The sequence below is a fragment of the Eucyclogobius newberryi genome, unplaced genomic scaffold (assembly GCF_026437365.1).
Source record: "Eucyclogobius newberryi isolate DKJ021-1_F unplaced genomic scaffold, fEucNew1.0.hap1 SCAF_10, whole genome shotgun sequence".
Lineage (NCBI taxonomy): Eukaryota > Metazoa > Chordata > Actinopteri > Gobiiformes > Gobiidae > Eucyclogobius > Eucyclogobius newberryi.
In genome coordinates this window covers 4,524,267-4,532,257 of record NW_027315724.1, presented here as the reverse complement: position 1 = coordinate 4,532,257, position 7,991 = coordinate 4,524,267, and positions in this window count along the sequence as shown.

The following is a 7,991-nucleotide window of genomic DNA, read 5'->3' as shown; positions in this document are numbered from 1 at the left end:
TCATCGCTGCAGACAGACAGGCTCTTTCCCTCGCTGCACAAAGACAGGCTCTTTCCCTCGCTGCAGACAGACAGGCTCTTACACTCGCTGCAGACGGACAGGCTCTTTCACTCGCTGTCTCCACTTGCTGCAGACAGACAGGCTCTTTCACTCGCTCCAGACAGACAGGCTCTTTCACTCGCTGCAGACAGACAGGCTCTTTCACTCACTGCAGACAGACAGGCTCTTCCACTCGCTGCAGACAGACAGGCTCTTTCACTCGTTGCAGACAGACAGGCTCTTTCACTCGCTGCAGACAGACAGGCTCTTCCACTCGCTGCAGACAGACAGGCTCTTCCACTCGCTGCAGACAGACAGGCTCTTCCACTCGCTGCAGACAGACAGGCTCTTTCACTCGCTGCAGACAGACAGGCTCTTCCACTCGCTGCAGACACACAGGCTCTTTCACTCGCTGCAGACAGACAGGCTCTTCCACTCGCTGCACACAGACAGGCTCTTTCACTCGCTGCAGACAGACAGGCTCTTTCATTCGCTGCAGACAGACAGGCTCTTTCACTCGCTGCAGACAGACAGGCTCTTCCACTCACCGCAGACAGAAAGGCTCTTCCACTCGCTGTCTCCACTCGCTGCAGACAGACAGGCTTTTTCACTCGCTGCACAGACAGGCTCTTTAACTCGCTGCAGACAGACAGGCTTTTTAACTCGCTGCAGACAGACAGGCTCTTCCACTCGCTGTCTCCACTCGCTGCAGAACGACAGGCTCTTCCACTCGCTGCAGACAGACAGGCTTTTTCACTCGCTGCACAGACAGGCTCTTTCACTCGCTGCAGACAGACAGGCTCTTTCATTCGCTGCACACAGACAGGCTCTTTCACTCGCTGCAGACAGACAGGCTCTTCCACTCGCTGCAGACAGACAGGCTCTTCCACTCACTGCAGACAGACAGGCTCTTCCACTCGCTGCAGACAGACAGGCTCTTTCACTTGCTGCAGACAGACAGACTCTTCCACTCGCTGCAGACAGACAGGCTCTTTCACTCGCTGCAGACAGACAGGCTCTTTCACTCGCTGCAGACAGACAGGCTCTTCCACTTGCTGCGGACAGACAGGCTCTTTCACTCGCTGTCTCCACTTGCTGCAGACAGACAGGCTCTTCCACTCGCTGCAGACAGACAGGCTCTTTCACTCGCTGCAGACAGAAAGGCTCTTTCACTCGCTGCAGACAGACAGGCTCTTTCACTCGCTGCAGACAGACAGGCTCTTTCACTCGCTGCAGACAGACAGGCTCTTTCACTCGCTGCAGACAGACAGGCTCTTCCACTCGCTGCACACAGACAGGCTCTTCCACTCGCTGCACACAGACAGGCTCTTTCACTCGCTGCAGACAGACAGGCTCTTTCACTCGCTGAAGACAGACAGGCTCTTCCACTCACCGCAGACAGAAAGGCTCTTCCACTCGCTGTCTCCACTCGCTGCAGACAGACAGGCTCTTCCACTCGCTGCAGACAGACAGGCTTTTTCACTCGCTGCACAGACAGGCTATTTCACTCGCTGCAGACAGACAGGCTTTTTCACTCGCTGCAGACAGACAGGGTCTTCCACTCGCTGTCTCCAGTCGCTGCAGACAGACAGGCTCTTCCACTCACTGCAGACAGACAGGCTCTTGCACTCGCTGCAGACAGACAGGCTCTTTTACTTGCTGCAGACAGACAGACTCTTCCACTCGCTGCAGACAGACAGGCTCTTCCACTCAATGAAGACAGACAGGCTCTTCCACTCGCTGCAGACAGACAGGCTCTTTCACTTGCTGTAGACAGACAGACTCTTCCACTCGCAGCAGACAGACAGGCTCTTCCACTCGCTGCAGACAGACAGGCTCTTTCACTCGCTGCAGACAGACAGGCTCTTCCACTCACCGCAGACACACAGGCTCTTCCACTCGCTGTCTCCACTCGCTGCAGACAGACAGGCTCTTCCACTCGCTGCAGACAGACAGGCTTTTTCACTCGCTGCACAGACAGGCTCTTTGATTCGCTGCAGACAGACAGGCTTTTTCACTCGCTGCAGAAAGACAGGCTCTTCCACTCGCTGTCTCCACTTGCTGCAGACAGACAGGCTCTTCCACTCGCTGCTGACAGACAGGCTCTTTCACTCGCTTTAGACAGACAGGCTCTTTCACTCGCTGCAGACAGACAGGCTCTTTCACTCGCTGCAGACAGACAGGCTTTTTCACTCGCTGCACAGACAGGCTCTTTCACTCGCTGCAGACAGACAGGCTTTTTCACTCGCTGCAGAAAGACAGGCTCTTCCACTCGCTGTCTCCACTCGCTGCAGACAGACAGGCTCTTCCACTCGCTGCAGACAGACAGGCTCTTCCATTCGCTGCAGACAGACAGGCTCTTCCACTCGCTGCAGACAGACAGGCTCTTCCACTCACTGCAGACAGACAGGCTCTTCCACTCGCTGCAGACAGACAGGCTCTTCCACTCGCTGCAGACAGACAGGCTTTTTCACTCGCTGCACAGACAGGCTCTTTCACTCGCTGCAGACAGACAGGCTTTTTCACTCGCTGCAGACAAACAGGCTTTTTCACTCGCTGCACAAACAGGCACTTTCACTCGCTGCAGACAGACAGGCTCTTCCACTCGCTCTTCCACTCGCTGCAGACAGACAGGCTCTTTCACTCGCTGCAGACAGACAGGCTCTTCCACTCGCTGCAGACACACAGGCTCTTTCACTCGCTGCAGACAGACAGGCTCTTCCACTCGCTGCACACAGACAGGCTCTTTCACTCGCTGCAGACAGACAGGCTCTTTCATTCGCTGCAGACAGACAGGCTCTTTCACTCGCTGCAGACAGACAGGCTCTTCCACTCACCGCAGACAGAAAGGCTCTTCCACTCGCTGTCTCCACTCGCTGCAGACAGACAGGCTTTTTCACTCGCTGCACAGACAGGCTCTTTAACTCGCTGCAGACAGACAGGCTTTTTAACTCGCTGCAGACAGACAGGCTCTTCCACTCGCTGTCTCCACTCGCTGCAGACAGACAGGCTCTTCCACTCGCTGCAGACAGACAGGCTTTTTCACTCGCTGCACAGACAGGCTCTTTCACTCGCTGCAGACAGACAGGCTCTTTCATTCGCTGCAGACAGACAGGCTCTTTCACTCGCTGCAGACAGACAGGCTCTTCCACTCGCTGCAGACAGACAGGCTCTTCCACTCGCTGCAGACAGACAGGCTCTTTCACTTGCTGCAGACAGACAGACTCTTCCACTCGCTGCAGACAGACAGGCTCTTTCACTCACTGCAGACAGACAGGCTCTTTCACTCGCTGCAGACAGACAGGCTCTTCCACTTGCTGCGGACAGACAGGCTCTTTCACTCGCTGTCTCCACTTGCTGCAGACAGACAGGCTCTTCCACTCGCTGCAGACAGACAGGCTCTTTCACTCGCTGCAGACGGAAAGGCTCTTTCACTCGCTGCAGACAGACAGGCTCTTTCACTCGCTGCAGACAGACAGGCTTTTTCACTCGCTGCACAGACAGGCTCTTTCACTCGCTGCAGACAGACAGGCTTTTTCACTCGCTGCAGACAAACAGGCTTTTTCACTCGCTGCACAAACAGGCACTTTCACTCGCTGCAGACAGACAGGCTCTTCCACTCGCTCTTTCACTCGCTGCACAAACATGCACTTTCACTCGCTGCAGACAGACAGGCTCTTCCACTCGCTCTTCCACTCGCTGCAGACAGACAGGCTCTTTCACTCGCTGCAGACAGACAGGCTCTTCCACTCGCTGCAGACACACAGGCTCTTTCACTCGCTGCAGACAGACAGGCTCTTTCACTCGCTGCAGACAGACAGGCTTTTTCACTCGCTGCACAGACAGGCTCTTTCACTCGCTGCAGACAGACAGGCTTTTTCACTCGCTGCAGAAAGACAGGCTCTTCCACTCGCTGTCTCCACTCGCTGCAGACAGACAGGCTCTTCCACTCGCTGCAGACAGACAGGCTCTTCCATTCGCTGCAGACAGACAGGCTCTTCCACTCGCTGCAGACAGACAGGCTCTTTCACTCGCTGCAGACAGACAGGCTCTTCCACTCGCTGCAGACAGACAGGCTCTTCCATTCGCTGCAGACAGACAGGCTCTTCCACTCGCTGCAGACAGACAGGCTCTTCCACTCACTGCAGACAGACAGGCTCTTCCACTCGCTGCAGACAGACAGGCTCTTCCACTCGCTGCAGACAGACAGGCTTTTTCACTCGCTGCACAGACAGGCTCTTTCACTCGCTGCAGACAGACAGGCTTTTTCACTCGCTGCAGACAAACAGGCTTTTTCACTCGCTGCACAAACAGGCACTTTCACTCGCTGCAGACAGACAGGCTCTTCCACTCGCTCTTTCACTCGCTGCACAAACATGCACTTTCACTCGCTGCAGACAGACAGGCTCTTCCACTCGCTCTTCCACTCGCTGCAGACAGACAGGCTCTTTCACTCGCTGCAGACAGACAGGCTCTTCCACTCGCTGCAGACACACAGGCTCTTTCACTCGCTGCAGACAGACAGGCTCTTCCACTCGCTGCACACAGACAGGCTCTTTCACTCGCTGCAGACAGACAGGCTCTTTCATTCGCTGCAGACAGACAGGCTCTTTCACTCGCTGCAGACAGACAGGCTCTTCCACTCACCGCAGACAGAAAGGCTCTTCCACTCGCTGTCTCCACTCGCTGCAGACAGACAGGCTTTTTCACTCGCTGCACAGACAGGCTCTTTAACTCGCTGCAGACAGACAGGCTTTTTAACTCGCTGCAGACAGACAGGCTCTTCCACTCGCTGTCTCCACTCGCTGCAGACAGACAGGCTCTTCCACTCGCTGCAGACAGACAGGCTTTTTCACTTGCTGCACAGACAGGCTCTTTCACTCGCTGCAGACAGACAGGCTCTTTCATTCGCTGCAGACAGACAGGCTCTTTCACTCGCTGCAGACAGACAGGCTCTTCCACTCGCTGCAGACAGACAGGCTCTTCCACTCGCTGCAGACAGACAGGCTCTTTCACTTGCTGCAGACAGACAGACTCTTCCACTCGCTGCAGACAGACAGGCTCTTTCACTCACTGCAGACAGACAGGCTCTTTCACTCGCTGCAGACAGACAGGCTCTTCCACTTGCTGCGGACAGACAGGCTCTTTCACTCGCTGTCTCCACTTGCTGCAGACAGACAGGCTCTTCCACTCGCTGCAGACAGACAGGCTCTTTCACTCGCTGCAGACGGAAAGGCTCTTTCACTCGCTGCAGACAGACAGGCTCTTTCACTCGCTGCAGACAGACAGGCTCTTTCACTCGCTGCAGACAGACAGGCTCTTTCACTCGCTGCAGACAGACAGGCTCTTCCATTCGCTGCAGACAGACAGGCTCTTTCACTCGCTGAAGACAGACAGGCTCTTCCACTCACCGCAGACAGAAAGGCTCTTCCACTCGCTGTCTCCACTCGCTGCAGACAGACAGGCTCTTCCACTCGCTGCAGACAGACAGGCTTTTTCACTCGCTGCACAGACAGGCTATTTCACTCGCTGCAGACAGACAGGCTTTTTCACTCGCTGCAGACAGACAGGGTCTTCCACTCGCTGTCTCCAGTCGCTGCAGACAGACAGGCTCTTCCACTCACTGCAGACAGACAGGCTCTTGCACTCGCTGCAGACAGACAGGCTCTTTTACTTGCTGCAGACAGACAGACTCTTCCACTCGCTGCAGACAGACAGGCTCTTCCACTCAATGAAGACAGACAGGCTCTTCCACTCGCTGCAGACAGACAGGCTCTTTCACTTGCTGTAGACAGACAGACTCTTCCACTCGCAGCAGACAGACAGGCTCTTCCACTCGCTGCAGACAGACAGGCTCTTTCACTCGCTGCAGACAGACAGGCTCTTCCACTCACCGCAGACACACAGGCTCTTCCACTCGCTGTCTCCACTCGCTGCAGACAGACAGGCTCTTTCACTCGCTGCAGACAGACAGGCTTTTTCACTCGCTGCACAGACAGGCTCTTTCACTCGCTGCAGACAGACAGGCTTTTTCACTCGCTGCAGAAAGACAGGCTCTTCCACTCGCTGTCTCCACTTGCTGCAGACAGACAGGCTCTTCCACTCGCTGCTGACAGACAGGCTCTTTCACTCGCTTTAGACAGACAGGCTCTTTCACTCGCTGCAGACAGACAGGCTCTTTCACTCGCTGCAGACAGACAGGCTTTTTCACTCGCTGCACAGACAGGCTCTTTCACTCGCTGCAGACAGACAGGCTTTTTCACTCGCTGCAGAAAGACAGGCTCTTCCACTCGCTGTCTCCACTCGCTGCAGACAGACAGGCTCTTCCACTCGCTGCAGACAGACAGGCTCTTCCATTCGCTGCAGACAGACAGGCTCTTCCACTCGCTGCAGACAGACAGGCTCTTCCACTCACTGCAGACAGACAGGCTCTTCCACTCGCTGCAGACAGACAGGCTCTTCCACTCGCTGCAGACAGACAGGCTTTTTCACTCGCTGCACAGACAGGCTCTTTCACTCGCTGCAGACAGACAGGCTTTTTCACTCGCTGCAGACAAACAGGCTTTTTCACTCGCTGCACAAACAGGCACTTTCACTCGCTGCAGACAGACAGGCTCTTCCACTCGCTCTTTCACTCGCTGCACAAACATGCACTTTCACTCGCTGCAGACAGACAGGCTCTTCCACTCGCTCTTCCACTCGCTGCAGACAGACAGGCTCTTTCACCCGCTGCAGACAGACACGCTCTTTCACTCGCTGCAGACAGACACGCTCTTTCACTCGCTGCAGACAGACAGGCTCTTTTACTCGCGCAGACAGACAGGCTATTTCACTCGCGTCAGACAGACAGGCTCTTTCACTCGCTGCAGACAGACAGGCTCTTTCACTCGCTGCAGACAGACAGGCTCTTTCACTCGCTGCAGACAGACAGGCTCTTCCATTCGCTGCAGACAGACAGGCTCTTTCACTCGCTGAAGACAGACAGGCTCTTCCACTCACCGCAGACAGAAAGGCTCTTCCACTCGCTGTCTCCACTCGCTGCAGACAGACAGGCTCTTCCACTCGCTGCAGACAGACAGGCTTTTTCACTCGCTGCACAGACAGGCTATTTCACTCGCTGCAGACAGACAGGCTTTTTCACTCGCTGCAGACAGACAGGGTCTTCCACTCGCTGTCTCCAGTCGCTGCAGACAGACAGGCTCTTCCACTCACTGCAGACAGACAGGCTCTTGCACTCGCTGCAGACAGACAGGCTCTTTTACTTGCTGCAGACAGACAGACTCTTCCACTCGCTGCAGACAGACAGGCTCTTCCACTCAATGAAGACAGACAGGCTCTTCCACTCGCTGCAGACAGACAGGCTCTTTCACTTGCTGTAGACAGACAGACTCTTCCACTCGCAGCAGACAGACAGGCTCTTCCACTCGCTGCAGACAGACAGGCTCTTTCACTCGCTGCAGACAGACAGGCTCTTCCACTCACCGCAGACACACAGGCTCTTCCACTCGCTGTCTCCACTCGCTGCAGACAGACAGGCTCTTCCACTCGCTGCAGACAGACAGGCTTTTTCACTCGCTGCACAGACAGGCTCTTTCACTCGCTGCAGACAGACAGGCTTTTTCACTCGCTGCAGAAAGACAGGCTCTTCCACTCGCTGTCTCCACTTGCTGCAGACAGACAGGCTCTTCCACTCGCTGCTGACAGACAGGCTCTTTCACTCGCTTTAGACAGACAGGCTCTTTCACTCGCTGCAGACAGACAGGCTCTTTCACTCGCTGCAGACAGACAGGCTTTTTCACTCGCTGCACAGACAGGCTCTTTCACTCGCTGCAGACAGACAGGCTTTTTCACTCGCTGCAGAAAGACAGGCTCTTCCACTCGCTGTCTCCACTCGCTGCAGACAGACAGGCTCTTCCACTCGCTGCAGACAGACAGGCTCTTCCATTCGCTGC